This window comes from Pongo pygmaeus, chromosome 7, assembly GCF_028885625.2.
Source record: "Pongo pygmaeus isolate AG05252 chromosome 7, NHGRI_mPonPyg2-v2.0_pri, whole genome shotgun sequence".
NCBI lineage: Eukaryota > Metazoa > Chordata > Mammalia > Primates > Hominidae > Pongo > Pongo pygmaeus.
Genome location: NC_072380.2, coordinates 119173517 through 119189761, shown reverse-complemented (window position 1 = coordinate 119189761; position 16245 = coordinate 119173517). Strand labels below are relative to the sequence as shown.

The 16245-nt window shown below is 36.6% G+C and overlaps 1 protein-coding gene across 8 annotated transcripts in view; it reads right to left on the bottom strand.

Moving 5' to 3' along the window:
* OXR1 (oxidation resistance 1) overlaps positions 1-16245 on the bottom strand; it is a 488540-nt gene that overhangs the window by 74834 nt on the left and 397461 nt on the right. The gene's annotated exons all lie outside the window — the stretch shown is intronic.

The following is a 16245-nucleotide window of genomic DNA, read 5'->3' as shown; positions in this document are numbered from 1 at the left end:
CCCTTTAAATTTTGTGTTAGTGTTAACCTTCTCATCTATACTTCATGTAATAACAACACTGAATTGATAAAACACCACTCCTACCTAAACATAAAAATTATTAAAATGAAATCTAAAAAACTAAATAAATCACAAAATTAAATAGGATAGTAAACATGGCAAAATGCTACATTTACTTTACCCTCAAAATTTACCAAAATTAAAAACTATAGTTTTCAAAGAAAATTTAGTTCAACCTAAGACCATATAATCTAGAAAATATCTATTTCATTGTTCTCCCTCTATCTAAACTTAAATTGCATTTTGACCATACAAGAGTTTATGTTGACCTAATCATCTCAGCTGTTGGGTGAATGGTTCTAAACAAACACTAAAAAATAATAATAATAATATCAAAATCCCCAAAAAGGACAATTACCTCTGCAATGCTTTAAAAAAATATCCTAAATCTTTCCTGACCACCCAGCTAACCCAAGTCCCTGTTATTAGTCACACAGCATCTTTATGTCTCCTTCACAGCATCTGACACAGTGTTAAGTTAATATTTGTGTTTTAAATCTCTTACACTAAATTGTAACCTCCAAAACACTGCCTTTCTTCCACAAAGCCTCCTCAGTGCCTAACTAGGGGCCTGACACACGGCAAGCATCTAATGAAGTAATGTTCTGAAGCAACAACTTGAACTATACTTTGAACTACCAAAACTATTATGAACTGCCATTAATTTTCCATAAAGAAAAGTAGAGAAAGAATTATGGTTCATCCATTACAACTCTAGGAAAAAAAGTATGCAGAGATACACACACACACACACACACACACACACACACGCATACATACACACGTTCTACTTTTGTATCCTAAATATTTAAAGAACTCTTAAAAACTAGGGAAAAAATAATGCAGGTGAAAATATGCACAAAAGATATAATCAGACAATTCACAAGAGGATGTAAAAATGTCCTTAAACATGTAATAATGTTGTTCAATCTTACTCATAATTAGATAAATGCAAATTTAAACTATACTGAAATATCCTTTCACACCTATCAGGTTGGTAAAAACTCAAAAGAAGTTTGGTCACATACTGTTTGACAGTAGGAAATGAGATATTCTGCATTCCTGGTGGCAATGCAATATGGTAGAATTTTTATAAAGAATATTATTTGTGCTTATCAAAGTATTCTAATTCTTCTACACTGAATAGTTTATATTTAAATTTGCTTCTCTAATGAGAAAATGCAAACATTAAAACTATTTTAAGATAAAATAAGTTTTAAAGAATTTATTTTTATTTTAAACAACTTAAAATGTATTAAAATAAAATTCGATTTATTTTTGAATAATTTATGTTTTAAATAATTTTTTAAATGATTTCTTTGAATAGCAAAAGAACCAAAAACACTCCTCATTTTGCAATTTAAACTTCTCAAGCAATGCAATATACAATTACAGATTACTTTTAACTAATAATATACCCTTCCTTAATTGATTTTAGGAGTAACCCTTAGTTTGTATTTACTTTGCCTAATAGCTTTTCGATCTGTGTTTCATAATATCCCAAGAATTCATTAAACATGTTTGCAAGTTTGCAATTGCTCTGTAATTTTCAAGAGCTCACCACAGAATGCAGCTCAGGGCAAGAAAACTAATGTACTAACTTTCTACAGTTTAAAGTTTGAAAAACAAATGGAAAATATTCTCTTTACTAATTAAAAATTATAAAATATGCAATAATTACATTTTATAAAAACAGTTCTAAATTTTAATAATTAATATTAAAATGTTTATTCACAGATATAAATACCAAAGCACATAAAATTATTTGTTTTCTTCCATCAATATGAAAGTACAATCAAATAATCACAACATTTGAGAGCAGCTAGAGAAAAAGGCCAGGTCACCTACAAAGGGAAGTCCATCAGACTAACAGCAGACCTCTCAGCTGAAACCCTACAAGCCAGAAGAGATTGGGGGCCAATATTCATCATTCTTAAAGAAAAAAAGTTCCAACCCAGAATTTCACATCTGGCCAAACTAAGCTATATAAGGGAAGGAGAAATAAGATCGTTTCCATAAGAGCAAATGCTGAGAGTATTGGTTACCACCAGAACTGCCTTAAAAGAACCCTAAAATATGGAAAGGAAAGACCATTACCAGACACTAAAAAAACACAATGAAGTACAGAGACCAGGGACATTATAAAACCATCACATACACAAGCCTGCAAAATAACCAGCTAAAATCATGACAGGATGAAATCCACACATAACAATACTAACCTTAAATGTAAGTGGGCTAAATGTCCCAATGAAAAGACAGAGTGGCAAGCTGGATAAGACACCAAGAACATTGATATGCTACCTTCAAGAGATACATCTCACATGCAATGACAGACATAGTCTCAAAATAAGGGTATGCAGAAAAATCCGCCAATCAAATGGAAAACAGAAAAAAGCAGAGGTTGCAATTCTACTTTCTGACAAAACTAGGATTTAAATCTAGTTTTAAACCAAGACTTTAAACCAACAAAGATCAAAAAAGACAAAGAAGGGCATTACATAATGGTAAAGGGTTCAATTCGTAAGATCTAACTATCCTAGATATATATATGCACACAACACAGGAGCACTCAGATTCATAAAGCAAGTTCTTAGAGACCTACAAAGAGACTTATACTCCCAAACAATAATACTTGGAGACTTTAACACCCCACTGACAATATTAGACAGATCACTGAGACAGAAAATTAACAAAGATATTCAAGATCAGAACTCAGCACTGGATCAAATGGACCTGATCTCTACAGAACTCTCCACCCAAAAACAACAGAATATACATCGTCACATGGCACATACTCTAAAACTGATCACATATTTAGAAGTAAAACACTCCTCAACAAATGCAAAACGACTAAAATCATAAGAAACAGTCTCTTGGACCACAGCACAATCAAATTAGAAAAATTAGACTAAGAAATTCACTCAAAACTATACAATTACATGGAAATTGAATAATCTGCTCCTGAATGACTTTTGGGTAAATAATGAAATTAAGGCAGAAATCAAGAAGTTCTTTGCAACTAATAAGAACAAAGATATAACATACCAGAATCTCTGGAACACAGCTAAGATAGTGTTAAGAGGGAAACTTGTAAGATGTATAAATTTTGTAAATGCCCCATATATGCTTGAAAATAATGTACACTCTGCACTGCAGGGTTTAGTGTTTTATATATATGTATGCATACATGCATACACATTTATTTACATATCCATGAGGTCAAGTTTGTGGACTGTGTTAGTCAAATTATGTATATTTGTATTGATTTGTTTTTGTCTGATTATTCTGTTACCAATGGAGGTTGTTAATATCTCTCACTCTAAATTATGGGTTATTTGGTTCCCAGTAGTTCTCCCTACTTTGCTTTTTATACACTGGGACCATGTTATTAGGCTTATACAAATCAAAAATTATATCTTCCTGGAAAATTAAACTTTTTCTCAGAATACTGTTTCCATAAAGTATTCTTTGTCTAATATTAATGTACCAGTTCTCTTTTCATTAGTGTCTGCTTTTTCTTTCTACTCTCAACATTTCTGTATCCTTATGTATTAGTCCATTCTCACACTGCTATAAAGAACTGCTCAAGACTGGATAATTTAGAAAAGAAAGAGGTTTAATTGACTGACAGTTCCACATGGCTGGGGAGGCCTCAGCTTAACAGTCATAGCGGAAGGCAAAGGGGAACCAGGCACCTTCTTCACAAGGCAGCATGAGGAAGAATGAACTCAGGAGGAACTACCAAACACTTATAAAACCATCAGATCTCATGAGAACTCACTATCACAAGAACAGCATTAGGGAAACCACCCCCATGATCCAACTACCTTCACCTGGTTTCTCCCTTAACACAGGGAGAGTATGGGGATAATATTTCAAGATGAGATTTGGGTGGGGACACAAAGCCAAACCATCTCATTCTGCCCCTGGCCCCTCCCAAATTTCATGTCCCTTTCACATTTCAAAACCAATCATGCCTTCCCAACAGTCTCCCAAAGTCTTTATTCATTCCACCATTAACCCTAAAATCCAAGTCCAAAGTCTTATCTGAGACAAGGCAAGATCCTTCTGCCTATAAGCCTGTAAAATCAAAAGCAAGTTAGTTACTTCCAAGACACAATGTGGGTACAGACATTGGGTAAATGTCTCTGTTCCAAATGGTAGAAATTAGGCAAACCAAAGGGACTACAGGTCCCACACAAGTCCAAAATCTGGAAGGGCAGTCGTTAAATCTTAAAGTTTCAAAATAATCTCCTTTGACTCCATGTTTCACATCCAGGTCACACTGATTCAAGAGGTGAGCTCCCATGGCCTTGAGTAGTTCCACCCCTGTGGCTTGGCAGGGTACAGCCCCTCTCCCAGCTGCTTTCGCTAGCTGGCATTGAGTGCCTACAACTTTTCCAGGCGCACAGTGCAAGCTGTCAGTGGATTTACCATTCTGAGGTCTGGAGGAAGGTAGGCCTCTTCTCACAGCTCCACTGGGCAGGGCCCCAGTAGAGACTCTGGGTGGGGGCTCTTACCCCACATTTCACTTCTGCACTGCCCTAGCAAAGGTTCTCCAAGAGGGCTCCACCCCTACAGCAAACTTCTGCCTGGACATCCAGGCGTTTGCATACATCTTCTGAAATCTAGACAGAGGTTCCCAAACCTCAATTCATGACTTCTGGAAACCCACAGGCACACCACCACATGTAAGCCGCCAAGGCTTAGGACTTGTATCCTCTAAATAAATGGCCTGGGCTGTATGTTGGCCCTTTTTAGCCACAACTGGGATTCAGGGCACTGGGTCCTGAAACTGCACAGAACAGCAAGGCCCTGGGTCTGGCCCATGAAACCATTTTTTTCTCCCTAAGCCTCCAGGCCTGTGATGGGAAGGACAACCACAAAGGTCTCTGACATGCCCTGGAAACATTTTACCCATTGTCTTGGTGATTAACATTTGTCTCCTCATTACTTAAGTATCTGCAACTGGCTTCAATTTCTCCTCAGAAACGGGTTTTTCTTTTCTATTGCATTGTCAGGCGGCAAGTTGTCCAAACTTTTCAGCTCTGGTTCCCTTTTAAACATAAGCTTCAAATCCAAACCATCTCTTTGTGAATCCATAAAACTGACTGATTTTAAGATCACCCAGGTCACCTCTTGAACACTTTGCTGCTTAGAAATTTCTTCTGCTAGATACCCTATATCATCTCTCTCACGCTCTACGTATCTCTAGGGCAGGGGCAAAATGCTACCAGTCTCTTTGTAAAGCATAGCAAGAGCCAACTTTATTCCAGTTCCCAACAAATTCCTCATCTCCATCTGAGACCACCTCAGCCTAGACTTCATTTACCATTATCACTATCAGCATTTTGGTCAAAGCCATTTGACAAGTTTCTAGGAAGTTCCAAACTTTCCCACATCTTCCTGTCTTCTTCTGAGCCCTCCAAACTGTTCCAACCTCTGCCTGTTACCCAGTTCCAAAGTCGCTTCCACATTTTTTGGTATCTTTATAGCAGTACCCCACTTTGTAGTTCCAATTTACCATATTAGTCCGTTCTCACACTGCTATTAAGAATTGCCCAAGACTGGGTAATTTAGAAAGGAAAGAGGTTTAACTGACTCACAGTTCTGCATGGGTGGAGAGGCCTCAGGAAATTTACAATCATAGCAGAAAGCAAAGGCGGAAGCAAGGCACCTTCTTTACAAGGTGGCAGAAGGAATTACCAAACACTTATAAAACCAACAGATGTCATGAGACCTCACTATCACAAGAAGAACAGCATGGGGGAAACTGCCCCCATGATCCAATTCCCTCCACCTGGTCTCTCCCTTGATATGTGGGGATTATGGGGATTATAATCCAAGATGAGATTTGAGTGGGGACACAAAGCCTAACCATATCACGTTATGTTTCTGGTGTGTATCTAAGCAGGTCCTTTTTGTTTATTTCTTCTCTCTCTCCCTTTCTTCCCTTCTCTCTTTCTTTTTTCTTTTCTCTCTCTCTCTTTCTTTCTCTCTTTCTCTTTCTTTCTTTCTTTGATGGAGTCTCACTTTGTTGCCCAGGCTGGAGTACAGTGGCACGATCTTGGCTCACTGCAACCCCAACTTCCCAGGTTCAAGCAATTCTCCTGACTCAGCCTCCTGAGTAGCTGGGACTACAGGCACAGGCCACCATGCCCAGCTAATTTTTTTTTTTTTTTTTTTTTTTTTGCATTTTTAGTAGAGACAGGGTTTCACTATATTGGTCAGGCTGGTCTCAAACTCCTGACCTCAAGTGATCCACTCACTTTGGCCTCCCAAAGTGTTGGAATTACAGGTGTGAGCCACTGTGCCCAGCACTGTTTGTTCTATTTTCCGTTTGTCTACCTGTTCTTTTAGACTTCTCTCCTTTGTTGCCTTCCTTGGATTCAGCATTTATTAACTCTGTTTTTTCCCCACATATCTGAAAGTTATACATTTTTTTAAACAATTCTTTTAGTGGTCATCCCAGAGATAAAAAGTCTGAATTACTGACTTCTCACAGACTTTTTTTTTTATTATAATTATTATTATACTTTAAGGTCTAGGGTACATGTGCACAACATGCAGGTTTGTTACATATGTATCCATGTGCCATGTTGGTGTGCTGCACTCATTAACTCGTCATTTACATTAGGTAATGCTATCCCTAATGCTATCCCTCCCCCTTACCCCCACCCCACGACAGACCCTGGTGTGTGATGTTCCCCTTCCTGTGTCCAGGTGTTCTCGTTGTTCAATTCCCACCTATGAGTGAGAACATGTGGTGTTTGGTTTTCTGTCCTTGTGATAGTTTGCTGAGAATGATGGTTTCCAGCTTCATCCATGTCCCTGCAAAGGACATGAACTCATCATTTTTTATGGCTGCATAGTATTCCATGGTGTATATGTGCCACATTTTCTTAATCCAGTCTATCACTGATGGACATTCGGGTTGGTTCCAAGTCTTTGCTATTGTGAATAGTGCCACAATAAACATACGCTCACAGCCTAATATTAACTGGTACTTTTATCCTCTTCCCAGACAATGCAAGGATGTTAAAAACTGGGTGTGCCACTGCTAAGATATATGAAACAGTTTTACACGCTGAACACATATGTATTCAAAAAACATTATTTTTAAGATAGTCAAGGTTGATTTAGTTTTGCTCTCATATTTATGATTATTATTGTATCTCTGGGAAATTTCACAGGTCACAGAATTCTAGGTGGCAGGTATTTTCTTTTAACATTTTAAATCTATAAGTTCCCAGTTTTTGAGTTTTTACTGTGTCTGTTGAGAAATCAATGTCCATCTTAATGCTGTATGATTGAAGGTAGAAAGACTATTTTTTCTTTTTTTTTTTTTTTTTTTTTGCCTTTGGTGTGGTTTCCACTAGAGGTTGATAGGGATGCTTGAATCTGAATTAAAGTTTTTCTTTAGTTTGGAAGTTTTCAGCCATTCTTTTTCTTTTTTTCTTTTTTTTTTTTTTTTTTTTTTTTGAGACAGAGTCTCACTCTATCGCCCAGGCTGGAGTGCAGAGGTGCAATTTTGGCTCACTATAACCTCCGCCTCCCGGGTTCAAGCAATTCTTGTTCCTCAGCCTCCCAAACAGCTGGGACTACAGGCACGCACCACCACGCCTGACTTTTATATTTTTAGTAGAGACACGGTTTCCCCATGTTGGCCAGCCATTCTCTCTTTAAATAATGCTTTCGTCCATTCTATCTCTCATCTACTTTCAGGATTCATATGTATATGTACATACATATTAGAACTTCTCACTGTATCTTGTATTGAACTTACCTTCTCCTATATTTTCCTTTCTTTCCTGTTTACTCTGAACATTCCCTGCTGACTTACCTTTCAGTTAGGGACTTCTTTCCTCTGCGGTGTCTAATTTGCTGCTAAATTCATCTACAAAGGTCCTAATTAGAGGGGTTGTATTTTTCACTTCTAGAATATCCATTTTTCTTTCTCATAGTTTGTATCTTTCTACAAAATTCTTAATTAGGTCAAAATTCTCAACATAGCTATTTTAAATTTGATAACTAGAATATCTAGAGTTACTGTGGGCCTGTTTCTGTTCTCTATTGTGTCATATATCTTGTTGTCATGTGCCTATTTTGTGTGCTGAACATAAAATTTGCAAAATCGTCTGAAGAAACATTTTGACATGTAGAAACTGGTAATTCTCCAGAGAGAATTAATGTTTGCTTCTGTCAAGTGCCTGAGGACACTAGTAATACCAGATCTTATTAATTAAGTTATAGAAATTTTGATAATTTGAAGCTGAAGTATCTTCCTAGGGAGGCCTAGCTACTTCAGTTTATCTTTCTCCCTAATGCACAACATTTTGGGGTCCAAAGTGAGAAGAGATCACTAGGGTCACCCATCCCCTGTGATACGCCTTGCACTCTGGCCCAGTTCCATTATACCCACAGCCTGTCAAATGCACCTTTTGGTCTCTCAGTTCCTGTTTCAGGAATCAACACTTCCCCTGGGGTAAAAAGCAATCAAATTGGAGTTCTCCCTCCTTAGACCTTTGTCCTCATTCAGATCCTATCCTACCCATACCACTTAGCTTTCTGATACGCTTAATAAAATGTTTGCTTTGTGTCCAGCTTTTTAAATTATTCTCAGCAGGACAGTCTGAATTACCTAGCTTGCTATTACTAGACTCAGAAGTCCTAAAGGACTTTCAAGCAGAGAATTAACAGAGCAGTATAAAATCTTTAAAAAAATTATTTTGGTTAAAAAAATGGAAAGGCATGCTGTAGAAAGTCTGGAAATCATCAATGAAAGTACTCTGAGATCAGGTTTAAGGTAATAAAAGACTCCTATTATAACTGAATATTACAATATTGATAATAGCTATGTATAAAAAGTTTGACTATTTAAAACATTGAGCTGCAAGTCAGTATTTTCAAAAATAGTAATATAGATACTAAAACGTCAAACACTTTAAAAGCATCTTCTAAACTAAAAAAAAAAAACAGATTGCTGATTGTAGCTTTTCTAATTATTCTCTCAATAATGAGATACTAGGGAAAAAAACCTGTATTTTCAACATTTCACTATTGACTCCTTACCCACGATCAAAACAAAAACAAAACAAAACCCTTCAATTTTCCCTCAAATCTGGTATCTATCTTTTTCTAGATACTACTCCATCTTTCTGCTTCTTTTCAGTTGATTTTTTGAAAGTAGAAATCTACTTTTAGTGTCTTTACTCCATTATCTCCTACAGAATCCACAATGTATTGTAATATCTTCTCTTCCCCAGTTCACAATCCCCACCCTAAAATGAATAAATTAAGTGGCAAATTTGATGGGCTTTTCCACTTTTATTTTATTTGATCTCTGAAACATCCAAGAGATTTCTTCTGCATGTTCCTCTTTCCCTTTATTTGAAAGTATTTCACACTCCTCTTGGTCTCATACCCATTAATGTTCCTTTTTACTGCCCCTTTTCCTCCATCTAGACCTTAAAGTTGGCCCTCTTCTAAGTGAAAAGATCCATGATATTAAAGAGCTACAGAGCCTTGCTATTTAAAAGTGTGTTCCAGGGACCAGCTGCACTGACATCACCTAGAAGCTTACTGTGAATGTAAGATCTGAGGCTCAGTCTGGACCTACAGATTTACTATTGATTTGCATGCACAACACATTTGAGAGACATACAAATAGAGCTTCTGAAGAGATCAAAGACCTGCAGACTGAGTAAGTGACAGAAGAAATGGGCTTCCCTACATAACTTCCTATTTGTGACAGTTAACACCAGCAGTTTTCAAATCTCTGTCAAACTAATACAATGGTTTCCAAATTAGTCATGGTGATAGACTATATTATTGTTACTAAGCCTGTATTCCTTCCTGTTGAGGAATATAAAATATACTTCACCATCCTATTGATGTCAGACATGGCCAACTTGCTTTGCCCAATGAACCATATGCGTCTTCCAGGTGGAAGTGTTTAGAGCCAACATTGTACTTCTTAGCTCTCTTTTCTATCTCAAAACCAGAGATCTTCCATATAGTGGCTGCTCCATCAACATGTATTCCAGAAGAAAGATGTAATTCCTAAAAGATTATTCCACATAGACACATGTGGACACATGAGTCAGGCTATTCCCATTTCTATGCTTGGTAAAATTATTATGCTTGAGAGCTTAAAAAAATTATTCAACAATTTGTGCATAAAAAGCAAATCATCTACTAGGGGAAATGGAAAAGACTCTGGCTGGCTTGCATGAGACTTCTCTACTGAAACATTATTCAATGCTATAAGACTGAAATTATGCCAATTGTATCAAAAACTCCAGAATCAAGGAGGACATTCTAAAAGGATTACTAGAGAATATAGAACAATAATAAGTTATAAAAAAGTGGTTGAAAAACTAAGTATGAATGTTACAAATACGGACAATGTAAAAATAGTAAAATGAGTAAATATTAGGATGTGAGAAGGTGAAAAATGAGAAACGAAACTGCTAATGTCATACCAAAGCAGGGTTAAATATATCCCACCTAAAACTGAAACAAGATTGTAATAACAGTATCTGTAATTTTTTTTTTTTTTTTTTTTTTAGAATTTGCCTAAATTTAGACACACCCCTTAGGAATTAATCTCTTGTGGTGAATAAGTATTATCTTTCATTCTGTCACTCCCTCCTTCTAACCACCCATCCATCCTTCTATATGTATATACACATAGACGTGATCTTGGCAGTAATGCCTACCCAAATATTAACAGTATCTCTGGGTGACTGGATTAGAGGTGATTTTTAAAGTTCAGTATTTGCAACATATGATTTATTTATATATAGTATATATCAGGTTTATTTTTAAAATTAATTTCTTATAAAAGACTGGAAGCAAATATTCCACAATATTAATGGTTCTTAATTGTGGTATGTGAAAAAAGAATGATCATAATTCCAGTAGTTTATTTATTCCACACGGACCTTGCTACACAGTCATTTTATCTTCAGCATCTTTCTCTCAGCATACAAACATACTTCCTTTTGGGAACTTTTCATTGTAACTCACCTCAACTTTCCTAAGGTCTCAATACTATCCAGAGGCTAGCAGAAAACTTAAACATGCATTTCTTTTATTAACTTGCATCATAAAATAGGTGCATGCCCCAAGTACTTGTAAAGAAAAATAAATAAATAAAAACCTGCTAAATTCAGCAAGAGTTTGATTGAGAGAAATATCATTAAGGAAAACAGAATGATGTAGAGTCCTCCACATCCTAAGTCAGTGGTTTTTAACCCTAGTTACATATTAGAATTCCGTAAGAAACTATGAGTGGAGATCTTAAACAGAGATTTCAAGATTAAATCTTTGATTAAAATCAGATCTTGGCATCAAAATTTTTTAATGGCTACCCAGGGAATTCTAATGTGTACCCTGCATTGGGACTCATTGCTATCAATGCTGCCCAATAAAACTTTCTGCAATGGTAAAAATGTTTTATATCTGCCTTGTATAATATGGTAGCCACTAGCCATCTGTCTTTTGAGTACTTGAAATGTGTCTAGTGAGACTGAAAACTGAATTTTAAGTTTTACTTAATTAAATTAATTTACATTAAGATAGCTACATGTGCCTACTCACAAAGATTCTTTGCATGGCCAAATTTTAGTCAGGCTGCTGAAACTTCTCCTATGCCAATCTGTTCACTTCCTTATAAAACCCAGTTTCAGCAAGAATCATGTTAAGGTCAGTGTAGTAGGAACCCCCACCCCGATCCTGGATATCTGATTACCTTCCGTATCTGATCAGTTTTCTCATCCTCCACTGTCCAGGTGAAGTCTGATTACTCTGGCCTGTCTTCAGCAAGAATCCTGGTAGGTCGGTTTCACCATAATACCCCTTATTCCTGACGTTACCTCTTAGCAATTGTCCATCCATCTATCCTTACTCTACTCCTTAGCTATATATTCTCACTTGGCCATTTTGTATTTGGAGTTGAGCCCAGTCTCTCTCCTCAACTACAAAATCTCATTGCCACAGTCCCTATCCCTATTGCAATGGTCCTGAATAAAGTCTGTCTTATTGTGCTTTAGGAAGTATTATCAAATAATTTTTCCTTTAACACTAATTGCTACCATATTAGATAGAGCAAATACAGAATCCTGAATCCAAATTTCTCAATCCAGTTCCTCATTTGCATTAGCTGCAATTCAGATACTCAATAGCCATATTTGCCTAGTGGCTACCATACTGGCCATCACAGATACAGACCATTTTCACCACCTCAAAAAATTCTATTGAGTAGTACTCTCAAAAAAATCCAAAACAGAGAGTCATAACTATCTAAAATCTATAGTTTAAAATGTAAAACCTACCTCTCAGTTACGATGCACTGTTAGATAACTGCATATTTGGATTAATTGTTTCCGCCTGTACAGAAGTGCTTTTACTAACTTGCAGTTTAGAGCTACACCATTGAACTACATTCAAGATTTAATGGGTTTAAAAAAATTAAAAATAGGTTTTTGAAACTGAAGTCTGTACTTACTATAAAAATAAGCTTTTTGGTTTGTTCTGCTTTATTACAGAGTTCCATGAGATTTTTTTTGTTATATTCTCACTATAAGGAATAACTGTGTTTCTCCTGGCTGCCTAAGCAACAGGTTTATCTTTATCCTAGGGACACTGTGATTTATGGCTGATTACGTTTCCTTCTTTCCATTTACTGCTAGAAAATAAAAGCCAATTTTTGTCCTTTCTCTAATGTATGTATTTGACCTTAAAACATGTTCCTTTTTTGTACTAGTATCACCTATTGAACAACATTTATTAAGAGTCTCCTAATGTAAGTTTCCTAGTGGCCATGAAATAAGCCTTCATACACAGAAAAACACTATCTGCAGTCGCTTTACTTTTAATGTTAGATTTCTTGAAGTTAAAAATATAAAAACCTACTTTCCCTTAAGTCTTCTACCATAAAAAGTGCATTCTATTTATAATCTAGCAAATTTTAACACTTTCTAAGGTGCTTTAAATAGCTGACCAACTCAAACTGGAAAATTAAATATCCCTAAATAATCCTGTTATAAACATGGGTAACTAAGTTCTCTTACATATATTGCAGGTCCTTGAATAACATCGTTTTGTTATCATTGTTTTGTTATAACTTTGATGAGAAAAAAAAAATCAATTCCCAGACAAGGCCACTGTCTGTGTAGAGTTTACACATTCTACCCACATCTGTATAGGTTTTCTCCGGGTACTCCAGTTCCCTCCCACATCCAAAGATGTGCACATTAGCTTAATTAGTGTGTTTAAACTGTCCTAGTATGAATGAGTGTGTGTGTTTGGGTGCGTGTGTGTGTGTGTGTGACTGTGTCCTGAAGTGGAATGGTGTCCCGTCTAGGGCTGGTTCCCACCTTGTGCCATGAGCAGGACAGGATCCAGCCAACAGTGACTCTGAACTGGAATAATTGAGTAAATAATTCTCGTCTTTATTAATCTTTCTTTAATGTTTGTATAGTTCACATTTATTTCAATGTTTAATAATGGAAGTATTTTAGGTCTTTACTTACAAGTTTGCTAATGTTTTTGTGACCAGAAGTATATGGTAGGAAACTAATTCTTGTTTACATCAATTAGCTTATGGTAAAATTGGTTTCTTTACACATCATTTTGCTTAAAAGTTGCAACTTCCACAAACCTATTGATGATGTCAAAGGAGGACTTACTATACTAAACTGCATTTATAAATTTACTATATTCTATTTTAAACACATTGCTTCTAACAAGTAAACCTCCTGAGAACTTAAATATTAAAAACCCTATACTAAGTTTTAAATATAATAAATGTTAAGTTCTTAAACATTCCAGTGGTTTCTAAGTTTAGCCAAATTGTTGCACCTTTCAACTTAAAATCCCAAGTCAAAAAACAGTTACGCAAGTATGCATTTTAAATTATACTCTTAAGACTAATTTGTTGGCCACTTTTATAGGCCTAATTCTATGAAACAGAACAAATACCTTAAAGACCAAATACACTGATTGTTCCTAGACTTAAAACAAAACTATTAATATAAACATTTAATAAATTTCATCATTTCTATATTTACTTCTAACCTTCCCATGGATAAAAGACTTACCCACTAAGAAAAGTGTGGTTGCCAGACCAGCAGCATTACTTAAGAACTTGTTAGAAATGCAAATTCTCAGCCACACAGAATCACAAATTCTAGGAGAGGTATTCAACAATGTTTTTCTAACAAGCACTTCAGGAGATGATTCTGTTGCATGCTAAAGTTTGAGAATCATCAGCTTATTTTAGAGGCAGTTTTATTCTGTAACACAGATAATACAGAACTTCCTATCAGCTATCCTGTGAGAGGAGCAGCAATTCTAAAACAGGCAAATTAACCTCATGCCTGAGAACCACTGAACTAAATGAAACACTATTAAGAAAGGCTAACTAGTTGGGAGTTACCACTAGAGCCCACTGAGGGGGCCGATCAAGCAGAGAGTATTCTCTTCCTCCCACCCGGCTTTAGGAAAAGAGACTAAAACTGGGGCCAGTTAGGGTTATCTTCTACCAACACTGTGAGTTTTTTGTTTTGTGGTGGTGGTGGTGGTGGTTGTTTTAAATAGTTACTGTAACAACTGGTACACTCCAGGTCTCTTAGAACAGTGGTCCCCAACCTTTACGGCACCAGAGACAGGTTTCATGGAAGACTATGGATTATGGACATGTGGGCAAGGGGTGGGGGATGGGGAGAGAGATGGTTTCTCAATGAAACTGTTCCACCTCAGATCATCAGGGATTAGACCTTGCATGTGCAGTTCACAATGAAGTTCACACTCCTATGAGAATCTAATGTCCCCACTGATCTAACAGGAGGCAGAGCTCAGGCAGTAATGCTGGCTGGCTTGCTGCTTACCTCCCGCTGTGCAGCCTGGTTCCTAACAGGCCACGGACCAGGGCTGGGGACCCCTGCCTTAGAGGCACTTGGTCTTCCTGGATTCAAGGTAAACCATCATCTAACTCTTTTTTTTTTTTTTTTTTTTTGAGATGGAATTTTGCTCGTTTGCCCAGGCTGGAGTGAAGTGGCGTGATCTCAGCTCACTGCAACCTCCACCCCACTGGGTTCAAGTGACTCTCCTGCTTCAGCCTCCCAAGTAGCTGGGATTACAGGCATGTGCCACCATGCCTGGCTAATATTTGTATTTTTAGTAAAGACAGGGTTTCGCCATGTTGGCCAGACTGGTCTCAAACTCCTGACCTCAGGTGATCCACCCGCCTCGGCCTCCCAAAGTGCTAGGATTATAGGCGTGAGCCACTGTGCCGGGCCAACCATCATCTAACTCTTAACAGATCATCTGAGGTGGCAATTTCCAACCTAATATATATCTAATTTTTCTCACACCCTCATTGGATTTTGCATTTCCAGCTCTGTCATTTTACTATCTTTCTAACTCTAGAGAACCTTCAATGACAATCCATCCTATCCTTTACGATCTTAACTAATTGAACTTTAATACCTTACATGATAGAATTTTAATTCTTCTCACATTTTTTCCCCTATCTCAAGGACTGTAACTCTTGCAAATACTAAGAAAACACCCAAATAAATTCTGAATTTCTCACTTCTTTCTTTGGCTCAGATTTTTCAAAAGAAAAATAGGATAATAATAGTACTATCTCATCAGGTTTTTATTAGGATTAAATAAAAAACATTTGCTCAGAGCCTGCCCCATTACAGCTATTATTCTTGCTATAGGCTGAGTACCACTTATCTGAAATGCTTGGGAACAGAAGTGTTTTGGAGTTTTTTGAATCTTCCTAAAGGACAGGATGGATTTGGAATATGTGCATTACTGATTGAGCATCCTAAATCCAAAAATCCAAAATGCTCCAAAGAGCATTTCCTTTGAGCATCATGTAGGCCCTCAAAAAGTTTCAGATTTTGGACTTTCTGATTTGGGATGCTCAACCTGTATTACTACTTCTGTTATTACTAAAAGTATTATCATCATCATAATCATCATCATCATCATCATCCCATTTATTGAAATAGACATTACCCGCAATCCAAGCAAAACATGATTTTTTACACACCCCAATATTAGGTTAGAAACCCTTGTTATATACTCCCATAATATATTTTACATTCCATGCCCAATAACCAACACAGTTATAAATTCCTTGTCCAATGTCTATTTTCCCAA